The sequence below is a fragment of the Gavialis gangeticus genome, unplaced genomic scaffold (assembly GCF_001723915.1).
Source record: "Gavialis gangeticus isolate Ggan-Ray unplaced genomic scaffold, GavGan_comp1, whole genome shotgun sequence".
Lineage (NCBI taxonomy): Eukaryota > Metazoa > Chordata > Crocodylia > Gavialidae > Gavialis > Gavialis gangeticus.
The window spans coordinates 1,033,621-1,047,410 of NW_017729009.1; the positions used below are offsets into that span (position 1 = coordinate 1,033,621).

A 13,790-nucleotide genomic window follows, 5' to 3' on the forward strand; every position below is an offset into this window, starting at 1 on the left:
TTGGAGGGTGCTCAGGGAGGCTGGGGGAACAAACAGGGGATGAGGCCTGGCAGGGGTCTCCCCATGGTCCCTTTCCTCCTCCTGCAGCTCCTCCCCTACCCCTTACTTACTGGCATGGAGTCCAGGTCCAGCTCCCTGCTTCAGCCAGCAGGAACTGCCCAAATCTCCAAAGCTCTCTGAACCTTTTCTGAATCGACTTGGAGAGCTTCAAATCGATTTGGACCTTTTAATTGGTCTCCTGATTCGATTCAGATTTGGAGATTCAGCCACCAAATTGGGCCAAATCTCCTCTGAATTGAATCAGCACCCAAAGCTTCATATAGCCCTACTAGTCATACCCAGTTCACTCTCCCTTTCAACATCCATTGTATGCCACTGTGACACATGATACTGGCCAAGAAGGACCTATGGTCTGACTCAGCAAATGGCAGTTCTTACATTTTTATGTTCATTTTCCAGTGCATGCTGCCAGACGCTTTCAGGCTATTTTTCAAGGATACCTATGTCTTTGGGAGGCCTGTTTTCTCTTCCTTTTCAAAGCTGACAAATTGCTTAGCTAAAATGGTCAGGAGGAAGAAGGGAGAAGAATTGTACTCATCCTCAATTCCTATATTCATGTGAGCTCAAACTCTTACATTTTTCATTAGAGTGTATTGTCCACGCTAGGCTATGCACTAGAGGGGGTTGAGTTCACAGAACCTTTCTAGAATTAGTAATGAGTTTAAGCACAATTGTGTTGTTTTTTTGGATATAGTACAAAAGGGAGAAATATTTGTTTTAGATGTGAGGAAGAGGGGTTTGGGAACTAGCTAATTATTTCATTGGTTTATTTTCTTTTACACAAGCCACAAATATGGCAATCTTGAAAAACTGTTAAAAATATCTTAGGCATTTCTTTTGCTAGCAATTGTTTTATGGTTCACTAAAACAGACTGAAATTGGAATGCACATCATTCAGCAATTAGATTGACCTGTTTCTTGTTGTTTTTACTATTCCTGGTACATTTTGTGGAATGGATTGGCTACATATATATTTACAGTAATGACAGGATTGCACATAATCTAGGACCAAAAATCATCAATAAAACATAGAAGAGTACAAGTTGAAGCCTTTGTTTATGTTGGTGAATGCTTCAAGTGGTCCCAGTGACTTTCTTGGGACTACCTGTGTATGTGTTGTACCATAATTTCTAAGTTGAATTCATAATTGTGCTTTTTATTGAGACAGCCAGCTGGATTTGTCTTTTTCCTAATTAAACATCTTTCCTTAACTCAAGAAAGCAGCTTTGTTTTGACCTAATGCACTAGAACAGTTCAAGAGATTAAGGCATTTTAAGTATTTAAGGGCCAGATACAGACCTTACACTTTTACTGATATATGTGATCAGAAACCAGTCTATACCCATGATAGAACAGAAGTTCAGCACATAAAACTGGTCTATACCCATAACAGAGCAGAAGTTTGGTACACATAGACTGGTTTAAAAATGATGGAATCCGATTTAAGATTTGTCTCTTTCCCTCACCAAAGGACAAATGTGTGTTCTGTTCACTACTTATTTAAACTATGCCACTTACAGAAAACCACATAACTTAGATTGATTCCACTTCAGGTTTCTTGAATGTCAGTACCTAGCCAAGGTGTTTTAAAACCTTGAAGAATTTTAGTGTTTATGGCCACTTCTAACCCACTTAAAGCAGTCAGATGTTTTCACTTGCTAATTATAATTGTGTCTTAAGTAATAAATAATCAGAAAACAGTAGAAGATAAGCAGATCAATAGCTTACAGTTAACCTGTGGTAAGATACTCCGAATCTATTTACCAATAGAGTAGTAGGTCTATGTTGGTACATGCAAGCAAACAGCCTTGAAGATAATCTTTCGTCTCTGCTGTTTGTGGACCTCAGTAGTTCTAACAGAAAGTTTGGACTCACCTTAAGGTTTACTTAGGGAATTTGGAGAATAATAGGCATTTCAAACCAAACAATTTTCTCAGATTGTGGTGCATGCACACATGAAGCAAAAGTGAAATTGTTATATAGACTTGGGTCAACAAATCTTGAGTTTTATAGTTCTACACAAAAATACCTTATCCAACATTTCTGTTGGTCCAAATACAGCGTCCATCCTGATCAAGAGATATCTCATGGTCCTAACCTTTTGAACTGCTTCTGTCAGTACGCTGCATTTTGTTGTGAAATTTAGCAAAGCAAAACTATAGGTAACAGTGTACTACATGCTATATGTTCTGCTTCTACTAGAATGTTAGCCATACGCTATAATTCCACGGACTTCCCCAGGGTTACCCGTGACTTATTGCAGCAATTTAGATCAGTTGTGTAAAACTATAAATGGGATACTGTTGTGCCTTAAAGACTTTCTAAGGACTCCTTAAGGTTCAAATATCTCATGATAGCGGCATAATGGTGCTGTGTTTCTTCTCCCTGAAAAGTACATAATTTGAAGTTTTTTCCACTGTCAGTGATATTTATTATTTTAGGCAGTGCCAACATAGAGTTTTTCTGTACTTGGCAACCTGGAACATATCTGCTTTTCCTAGCAGCCAGTCAGTCACTTAACCTTCTGCTTCTCTAGGTGAAATTCTGCTAGACAAAATGTAGGGTGCCTGTACACATGCTTTGATGCGTTCTAATTGGAATGCTCCAGCGTGTTGCAGCATCTTGTGTATTCAGTGCCCCACATTTGAAAATGGTGGTAGGAGTACTTTAACTAAAGCTCATCAAATTAGCTTTATTTAAAGCACCCTTACCACCGTTTTGAGACACGGGATGCTGAATACACAAGATGCTGTGGTATTTTAATTAGAGTGGCTCCTGAGAGCCACTCTAATTAAAACGTGCCTCCCTTCCCACCCCAGAGCACATGTATAGGCACCCTAGGTCTTGTTCTCATATTGAAACTGCTGTGCACTTTTACGTTGAGGTTTTGGATGTTTGTTTCTCTTGATCTTTAAAAGCTGGCAAATTCTTTAAGTAAAATTGCCCTAAGGGACTTTGAGAATTTCAGCTTTAGCCCTCTTCTGATAAATGTTCTCATAACCCACACACAGTTATGTATAAGATGTCTATTAATAGTAATATGCAAATGATGGATTGTATTTTCAGTTGTATAGTCAAACAAAAACAAATAAAAATGATTCTCAACCAAAAAAAACCCTAATCCCTGCAGAAAAATCTAGTTTTAGGTTAAATGCTTTGCTTTTCCCACTGAACTTAGATTAGTGAGATACTTCTAAGGGTGCCATGAGGTGCCAGGCAATATTAGCACTGTTAGGCATGCAAACAGTTAGACATGATTCTGAGGATAAACCCAGAGATTTCAAACAGGAACACATAAGCTACATACAGATATTAAAAACCCGATCAAGAATTGATTCAATCTTTGCAGGTTAGTATAACTGTGCAGATTGAACCAATTTGCAAGTGAATAGACATTCACTTTTGATTCTGGAAATGGAGGCACATGCCTGCAGTGGCTCTGGCTAGAAGCTGGGAGGTGCTAGAGCAAGCCCTCTGCTACAGGGAAACTGTGCTGGGGGGGGAGAGGAGAAGACCCCAGCAGGCTGAGTATGCTTGAGGAGGGGTTTAAACCCTCACCCTGGCCTGCACGGACCCCAGTCAGGGTGTGCCTGAAGTGGGAAGCAGCCCCTGTCCAGCATTTCCCGCCCTCACTGCTCGAACAGTAGGGCATGTGGCCAGCCCCAGCAGCAGCATGAAGTGAATAGAGATGGAGGGTCATTTAATTCTCCCCTCCATCCTCTGGCCTCAGTGGCATGGACTCTGGCTAGGTCAGAGCAGCCCCTGTTAGGCATTCCTCCGCCTCACCACTGGAGCAGCAGGGGGCATGGCCAGCTCCAGCAGTAGCCTCAAGCGAACGGGAGATCTGCACAGACCTCAGCCAGGGTCGGCGTGGATTGGGTGGTGCATGTGTCACGGTCTCCCCCGCAGCTTTGCTGCTGCTGCAGCAGGGGCAGGGCCAGGCACCAGCCTGGCATGGCTTCCTGAGCCAAAGGGGACAGGGAAGGGGTTTATTCATCCCTCCGCCCTGTCTACCCTTGAGGGACCACAGCCAGAGTCTGCTAGACCTGGCCGCCACCTCTGCCATTTGCACCCAGACAAAAAGACCCCACTTGGGGGTCCCCAGGGGGAGAGAAGCTGGAGGGGGGAATAAACTTCCTCTCTGCCCTTTTCACCTAAGGGGACCATGCTGGCCAGCATGTGGCCACACCTCTGCCCCTGCCACTGCAGCAGTGAGTCCATGCCAGTTGGACAGGGCAGGTAGGGGGGAATTAAATCCCCTCCCTCCCATGCTCACTTGAGATTACTGCTGGGATTGGCCATGCTCATTTGAGTCCCGTTTTTGTTTTGGGGTTTTGTTGTTCTCCCGCCCTGGCAGGGGGTCGGGCTAGAAGATCTGCTAGGTCCCTTCCGACCCTAAATCTATGAAACTATGAAACTATGCTCCTTGCTGCTCCAGCAGTGTTGAGGTGGTAGGGGGAATGCCTGAAAGGGGATGCTCTGCCCTGGCCAGGCAGACCCCAGCCTGGGTCCTGCAGGGTCTCAGGGGGACATGCTGGGCTGGATCTGGCCATGTCCCCATCTCTGCCACTACAGCCGTGAAGGCAGGGAGTGGGGGTGGTTGAGGGCCCTGACACTGGTTACTCCGCCTTGGTCAGTGAGACCCTAGCTCGGGTCCATGCTCCTGGGACAGGGGACAGTGTGGGGAAATTAAACCCTCCTCTGTCTCCATTCACTTTACGCTTCCACTGGGGCTGGCCACGCCCCAGTCACTTGAGCGACAAGTGGGATGAAACGCCTGACAGGGGTTGCTGTGGCCCTGCCTGGCAGACTCCGGCTATGGTCTGTGCTGGTGGGATAGGGAGGGAGGGGGAAATAAACCTCTTCCCTGCTCCCTTCATCTTAGCGGGTCCAGTGTCTGGCCACCACCTCTGTTCCAGCTAGAGAACAGAGGGGTGGGGCCAGCCCTGCTCTCTGGAGCAAACAGCACAGCCCAGCCCAGCCCAGGGCTGCAGAGCATGCTGGGATTCTGGAGTACTCTAATTTAACTTAATTCAGGAAGGAGTCTGGGACAGAAATTTCATAAACTGGTTTGACCTGAATCAGTTAAATCTGATGGTTCATTCAGCTAGGTTTATCTTAAACCAGTTTCAGCCCCTTTGAAACTTGTTTATGTGCACTGAACTTCTGTTTTGTTACAGGTTTGAACCAGTTGCTGATCACTTAAATTGGTTTATGTGCAACTTCTGTCCCTAGCCATAGTGTCAAAAACATCCTGACCCATTGTGACCTTTCTGAGTTCTTTGCAATAGAAAAAGCTGTTCTTTTATTTTCTGTAGTAATAAAATGAGTGAAATTACTTTCTGAACTGGGGTGCACCTAAATTCAGAAAAGGTACAGAGGGGTGCCTTGAGTCTTAAAATCTTGAGATACATTTGAACAGGGGCTGGCAAGCTTTTTCAATCAGCAAGCTGAAACAACCTGGCTCCAGCCCCAGCCCCAACCTCACCCCCAGCCCCAGCCTGGTGCGGGCTGGGTGGTTTTAGCATCATGTCAGCATCAAGAGGCTTTCCCTGTGCCCCTGCCAGAGCCATGCAGGTAGGAGCTGCACCCATGCTACTGCTGTTTCTCCCTGGCTTGGTGAGGGGGAGGGGGGAAGGGAGTGGGTGCAGAGCAGTGGCAGTGGAATGACACCAGCCCCAGCATCAGCACTGCAGCCCTTCAGCTTGAAGCTGTACCCATGTCACAGCCTTGGGGAAAAGGAAAGAGGTAAGTGAAGGAGGGGAAGTGGGACAGAGAAAAACAGTTTAGCTCCCTGGACCCAGTGCAGCTTTTTGCTGCTGAGCTCTGGCATGGACACACACCAGCCCCTGTGACCTGGGCCACATCTGGCCTGTGGGCTGTGCAGTGCTGACCCCTGGTCTAGAGAGTTAGTGCTGAGTTCCATTCAGAATAGCACCTTAATACTGCAATTAAAGTACAGTTCTTTTGTGATGCCTGTTAAGCCTCTTCCCTTGTAGAGTATGCCCCCTCTATCCTCCCCTCTTCCCCCCAGTGGTTGTTGCATTTACAAATGGTGTACAGCAGGTTAGCCTTTGTTCACTTGCTTGTTTTTTAAACTCATTGCCCATGTGTCATCTTTTTTTAAAGCAAGTTGTTTCTGACAAGAATCTTATTCTCATATCGGCATATAAAGTACCAAGCACACTTGTACGGGAGCAATAATTATATGCATAATTTTTTCCTGTTTTACATACCTTAGATTTCCTTTACAACCACAAATTCGGTACAATAATCTTCATTTTCTACCCTTATGGTTACACAACATTACCGAGTGTTGGTTTTATAGTTGCCCTGTTCCCTTTCAAAGGCATCTGCAAATTGGTATTGGGTGAAGTTATTTGTCTTTGTAAATAGGCTCCCTAAATGTGTTTCTGGCATCTCTGCAAATGAGAGGTTATATTTGCATTAGATTATGTAAGAACAATTAAAATGATCAGGATGGAGTGGGGAATTCAGAAGAAAAAAGTCCCTTACTTTTATGTCCCTCTGAACTTTTTCCCCTTGACCATCTCTGATAAACAGGAGCCAAAAGGTAACAGCATGCTGGCAATACTTCCTATAATTTGCCTGTGCTCAGGTTTGCAGATGCTGCAGAGCCTCTAAAAATCTTGAAAGCAATAACATTATCAAAACTGTATTAGCCCTTCCTAGGAAAAGAAAATAATTCTCTTCTGTTTTTGCTTTTGTGCAGTGCCTGATTTTGCTTTTATGCCAACTGTTCTTTGAATTGCTGCTGCATAAATGTACTCTCTTAGTATCAAAATAAACACAGCAAAGTGATAAAAAGAAGGGAAAAAAAGGGAAGGCTTGCTCTTTCAGGCCCTGAGGACTTGAATCAGAGACCAAAATGACACTCTAGTACATGCTTACTTTGAAGTGTATGAAAATCCCACAAAAGTCAATGGAACAGTTCCTTGTACTTAACGCTGCACTTATGCTGAAGTGCTCATGTCGGTGTGGAGGGTGAAGAGGAAGGGCTAGATTCTGTTCCATCTATTAGGTGCCTAAATGGATTTTGGCACCTGGGTGTGCATCTGTTCTACCCTTTCCAAGTCCCTGAAAATCCATTAACGTATCTGCTTGTGCAGTACCCCACCACCTCACCCTGAGACTGATTCACAGAACAGCAACAAAGAAAAGAGCCTGCACACCTTTTGTAGTATCAGTTTTTTCAGGGAACTGCAGGATAGGATTGAATCAGGTTTAGGTACATAAGCTGCTTTATGTGCCTGATAGATACCCTCAGCAAGTTTGCAGATGACACCAAGCAGGATCTTGTGGCCATTTACAAATGAATTGTGGGAGGAGGGCAGCAGGAAATAGGAGATGCTCTGTTTACCAGGGCACCCCTTGGAATAACCAGGAACAACAGCCACACTCTAACAGAGAGCAGATTTAGGGTAGACATCAAGAAGAACTTCTTTACCGTAAGGGTTGCCAGAATCTGGAATGGGCCTCCAGGGGAGGTGGTGCTCTTCCCTACCTTGGGGGTCTTTAAGAGGAGACTGGACAAACACCTGGCTGGGGTCATACGACCCCAGCACTCTTTCCTGCTCAGGGAGGGGGTTGAACTCAATGATCTATTGAGGTCTCTTCTGACCCTAATAACTATGAAACTATGACAAGTGCAAAGTCCTGCACTTAGGACAGAACAATCCCATGCACCACTACAGGCTGGGGGCTGACTGGCTGGGCAGCAGCTCTGTAGAAAAAGACCTGAGTGTTACAGTGGCTAATATGCTGAAGATGAACCAAGCCCTCCATTTTAACAGACTTGCTGTTTACTGCTTTGTCCTCTGCCAGTCACGCAAATGCAATAGTATGGTATACCCATTTTACAGAGGAATACCAACTACAGAATGTGCAAGCCATAAAGACTGAGCCCTTTCTTAAGCACTAGATCCCATTCTCCTTTTCACTACACTCAGTGAACTCTTATTTTCATTTGCCTTTACTTATGCCTGTCTCTAGCAATTCCCAATTTGCTTTGCATTGCAGCAGCCTGGTGCTAACAGCTCTAACCTCAGAGAATGCATCACAGTTTAGGAGCCAGTTCCCAACAGTCTGGCATAGCTGAAATCTTACCACATCACCATCCCAGCTATGTGGGAGAAATCAAGTGTAAGCTTAAATGGATGTCCAAGGTCAGCATTGTGGTGCATGCAGCTAAAATGTGTCCCAAGCCATAGCAACTGTATGGAAAAAAACCACCACCACCAACAAAAAATAATGTGTTGCAGTGAATACAATACAGGTTGCCAAAAACTTGATTAGACCACCTTGTTGGCATAAGAAATAACTGCAGCTTGAATTATGACTTCTTTTATTACCTTTGAAAAGATACTATAATGGGTACATTCAGTCAGAAATAAAAAGTAAGGCAAATAATCCTAAATTCTGGCATTTCTTTCTCTGGCATCTACCTCTCCCCAGTTCAACTGCAAAACTATTTTGATGCAAATTTAACCGTATAGTTGCTTAGTACACATATGCTGGCATAAAAAATAGAAAAGTAGGAGAATCTTTCTTTTCTGTACTTGTGGTCAGTCTCTTCATTAGCTTCTTCTACATCAGGCATTTCAGCTTCATTTTCAGGCCTATGTACCACTCTAGCATTTCCTTATTTTCTATATGTATCCCATCCTTATGTATTGCTCCACCTACCTCTGTAACTGCTGCCTGTAGTTTTTCTGTCTACTTGTAACATTATCTCTGTCAGGCTGACAAAATGGCCTTCTACTGTGTGCACTATGTGCTGCCCACCCTTTCCTTCATATTATTTCTGAAGTCCATTTACCCTTTCACAGTTGCCCCAGAGGCTATGCAATGCTGATTTCCTCTCTAATTATGAGTTTGTGCATTCCCACACTGGAACTATATCTGCCCAGGTTAGACTAGGTAGGCTAGCTGTGATAATCAATAAGCATGCATGTGCTCTGAGATCATCAATAACCATGCATGTGCCACTCTGCATGGCTTAGTGCTGAAGGATTGGTTCCTCCATCTTGCACACCTTTATAGTTCAGCCCTCAGTAAGGCAGAAAAAAGCCAGAGACTAGGGACCGTAGGCAGTAGTTAGGAAAGTGAGAGAAGAAAGGTAAAGGAACATCATGATAGCAAAGACACTTATAGCCAGAGCATGAGATAATTAATTTCTTTTCCATAGTTGCAGGTGCATTTAAATGTCTAACATGTTATTTGCAAGAGAAATTATTGTGACAGCGTACTCAGATTAGGCGCACAAACCCACAGCAACACTGAATGTGGAGCACAAGGCTTTTCTATAACAAGGAGTCACTTTAACATACTTTACAAGAAGTACAGTATTTAGCTGGATTGTTTTACATTTTTGCAAATTTGTAGGATTAGCCCACTAACCCTGAACTCAACAGTTTTCCTGTCCTCCATTCTGTGCCTTTGCAGCCACAGTGCATTATTTCAGGTGGAAGAGTCCTTAACACTGAAAAATCACTGTTCTGATTGGACTTGAATCATATGGATCAACCGTCAGCATTCAATGAGGACCACGCACTGCAGTTCAATAAGCAGTGGAGGTATGAGTGACCTGGTATAGGATACTCATCCATCACAAAGTGATTGATAGTACACCCAGGGGTACATGCAGAGTCAAAGACCCCTAAGTGAGAAGGCTAGAAATCTTTACTGAATGGTTTCAAATACAGTGGGAGAAATCTGAACATTTCAAAATGTCTTTGCTGTAAAGAATATTGTAAACAATATTTCACATGACTATGTTGGTGTTTACTGTGTATTTGTAATTGATCTATTCATACATCTTGCTTCCAATTCTCTTCTGTCAACCCTTGCTTCTGATTCTGCGGGATGGCAGTCATAGCAGTGAAGCAGTCTTTTCCATTTCTCTTACTTTCACACATACATCATTTGGCTTGTGAATTTTACTAACCAAATTCATTCTTTTGCCTGGTTTCCATTTTATTTCTTGCCAAAACTGTGGCCAGCACTGGTGATTTTGTATGAATGTCCATAGTAGAAGTGCATCACCAGTAGAGTGTGAGTGGCTACTGTATTATGAGAGTTTAGGTGGTTTCTAACCACTGGAGTCAGAATGCCAATTCTCAGGCCTTTTCTTGCTTTGGTGACCATAATGTCATGGCTTTGGGCACTTCTCTTGGAGGATGATAACTAGAAATTATAAACCTTTAAACATTGTGGACCCTGGCTTTACATTTGTTTTCCTTGTAATTTATTTACCCAGGAAAGTTCCACTTAGCTCACATCCACCAAATGGCAATTTGTGTGGTCCAGTGTGTTGCCCAAGTGTTTCATTTTAGCAGATGGAGGCTCGAGGTGAAAGACTTGCTTGAGGTCAGTGTGTTGTGTGTCATTCAGCTGGGCCTAGATCCCTATTATTTCCCAGCCCTTGAACATATAACCATGGCCACTCGCGAGCTCCTGTGCCTGCTTCAATCACATTGTTTCCCTTTTAAAGGCTTGTGGGGAAAAAAAACAAACAAAAAAATCCTTTTGAGTTGTAAAGATATTTCACCAACTTAACAAAGATAGAAGGGACAGAGAGAGGGAGAACAGAGCTGTCCTTGGATGTCTGGAGATACATTCTTGACTTCAGGGTTTCAGAGAGGCCAGCCATTTCTGTGTCTTGGGGGCATCAAAGTCTACTGGAAAACAGCCCTATCACAATAGGACAGTGAGCTCATTTGTTCTGATTTTGTCCTGGTTTCCCTGCACTGCCAGTCAAGCCCTTTAGATTTGACACAGAGGAGAGAAAGATGAGCATACATTCAGATGGTATTGGTGGTTTTTTCTGCGCACAAAGATCAAAGTGCTTTTAACACCAATGAATGTCTGTCTCCCTGGTCAGCCTGGGAGTATAGTTCACCAAAATGTATTTGTGAGCTCAGGGTCTTTGCTTATCAGTGTATGTAAAATTCTTCCAAATCTCCCAGCATAGCCCATAAATCCAGCACCACTTCGGGAATCTGAAAGTGTCTGAAGGTACTAAAACAGATTGTTGCCACTCAGGGAAGTTGACCCTCTTCAGAGTTTATAAAGATTTATTAGCTGTTAATTTTTGTCCTATTTTGAGTCAGCAGAATATATCTGCCAGCCAGCCAGGTATAGAAGAATGCCTCAGGGACAAGCATGCTAGGAGAATAAGTAGAAACACCCAGCTTTTTAGCATGCACTATAAATAAAGAGTGGGCTGTGACATCTCTTCTCTCCTTCCCATTTCTCAGCCATCACAAACACTGAGTTTATTGCTTTAAAAACTCAGTTTCACAAATTCTCCTGTGAATGTAAGTGCTGTGCATTGAAAGTATGGCTATGTGCTGTAGTGACAAAGATCTATGGAACTACTTCTGCACGGTTATTGGATAAAGATCCATCACCAGCTGACTGATATGTGACCCACAGGTACCACATATGTTACCTAATGACCAGTCACTTAATTATAGACTAGGTGACATGTTTATAAGGGTGAACTTTAGAGTGCTATTAGAGAATGGACAGATGAACTATACCAGTGCCCTCAGGGTAGATTTCACCCAGACTCTTCTGCCTCTGTGGACCCATTACACAGTAATTAGGGTGATTTTTAAGTAGGATGCAAGGAGTTAAATGACTAACCTTATTATTGCTTCATTTGTCACTGTGGTAAGTGCTGCTTTGGGGGAGGTGGATTGGGAAAAAGTGAAAGTGAGAGAAAAAGAAAGAAAAGAGAAAATGATATAACGAGTCCTTTTTCATATAAGTCCATACCAGAAAAGTACAGATGTGCAAAAAAGTGTAGACTTCCCATATGCCATGATAGTAAAACCTGAGGAAGTTAGTTCTTTGCTTTAGTTACTGAAATGTCAGTGAGATGGTGACTGTTGCATGATGGTATTATATGGTTATCATGTTCTCACACTAGTAGGCTGCATCGGAATTTATTGAATTAAGTGCCTCTTTAACAGATGTGTATCAAATTGCTGATGTGAATAATTTTATGAGATTTTTCTTAATAAAATATTTGACTTTGTTGCCATTTCCTTGGCTCTGTGGAGGAAGAGTGGACTTTTGGCTGAGGCACTGGACAGGGACTCAGCAGTACATCAGGGCTGAATCTGCAGTTCTGTCATGGACATCCTGTGCCTCATTTAATCTTCATGCCTTAGCCTCTCATCTGAAAAACCTAGGATGCTGTGGTTTCTGAATTCATTAATGTTTGAAAGGTGCTCTGATGCTGAACTGCTTGGGACCTTTGTCAGCTATATAGCTTGCATCAATAAAAACATAGAATTTGCCTTACTGGCCCAGATGAATGGACCACCAGTTCTATTCATCTGTCTGTGGCAGGAACCAATATCCATTGCTTCTAAAGGATATGAGACTTCAAGCTTTGTTACATGGTAAGTTTAGGTGGCTTCTGGAGCTCTTAACCAGTGAACTGGCTGCATGTGGCCTGATGTCAACTACTCTGATGCACCAATATCACTCCAGCACTGCTGTGACAACAGTGGGGATACAGCAACTGCAGTACTGCTGTTTTTCCACAACATGGCTAAGTACAGACAGTCGAAAAGCCCAAGGCTAAATTGATTCAGTGTTTGCAGGCTAGTCTAAACTGCAGAGATTAAACTGAGAAGCAAGTGACCAGACACTCACTTTTGATTCAGGAAATGCAGCCACGTGCCTGCAGTGGCTCAGGCTAGAAGCTAGGGGCTGCTGGAGTATGCCGGCCAGCCACTGCCAAAGCAAAAGGACTGAAGCTCCAAGGCTTTTCCTCCCTCCCTGCTCAAGTAGAGGGGGTGCAGCTAGGCCCCAGCCCCAGGCTTGCAGGCTGAGGCCAAGGGGAGAGGTGCTCTAAACCCACAGTGGCCCACATGAGACCCCAGCCCAAGCCTGCCTAGGGGGTGGGCAATAGCTGCCAGCTTCTGCCCTTCCCCACTCCTCACTGAAGGAGGGGGATGGATGGCATCCAATGTCAGGCTGAGGAGGCGATGGGTGGGGGAAAAGGCAGTGGCATTGAATTAATAAAATCTTGAACAAGAATAGTCCTTTCTCTGAATTGAGCATGTATTAAATACAGCAGTTTGCAACTTCAAGCACAGAACAAAGAACAACCAAAAATCTTTGTCTAACCTAAGATACAGCCCAGTAAAACACAGTGAGAGCACACAGAACTCAGCCTAACTTAAAATGTAATGTAATAAACCAAAAGGACAAGAGAGAGCATTGCATAAATCTTACATAATTCTGAGGCAAAGTGTCTTCTTACAGCCAGGTATTCAGAAAGTCCTTCTTGGAGAATGAGCGGGCAGTCTTAGGTGTTGGAGTGGAGACCTGACAGACCTCACCTCTACATTGTTTTTTACAGGAGCACTTGCACCCCCTTCTCTCCCTTGGGTGCCTTGACATTAGTATGCTTGTCACCTATAGCACCTCTGGCAGGACTCTCATGCATTCAGTGTCTTTTGTCTCTGCTTAAGTATTCCAGTCTCCCACCTTTTACAGGTTCTGCTTTATAATGTAAATGTTCTCTGCTTTCTTTGGTCACACCAGCCTGAGCAGTCTGGGACCCTCTCCTGTTCCCTTAGTTCTGTCTCTAGCACATACATGTGATGATTGTGTCAAGTCCTTGCCAACACCTCCCCCCAAACCCGTGCACCTATCACCTTGAAACTTGGCAGGCTTTGAGGCCTCAC

The 13,790-nt window shown here is 43.8% G+C and overlaps 1 long non-coding RNA gene across 1 annotated transcript in view; it reads left to right on the top strand.

Moving 5' to 3' along the window:
* The first annotated feature begins 338 nt into the window (after positions 1-338).
* The window catches only part of LOC109292391, a 92,852-nt gene continuing 79,400 nt past the window's right edge, over positions 339-13,790 (top strand). The window contains exon 1 of the long non-coding RNA XR_002096107.1: positions 339-617. This is a non-coding gene — a long non-coding RNA (uncharacterized LOC109292391). The remainder of the gene's footprint in view (positions 618-13,790) is intronic.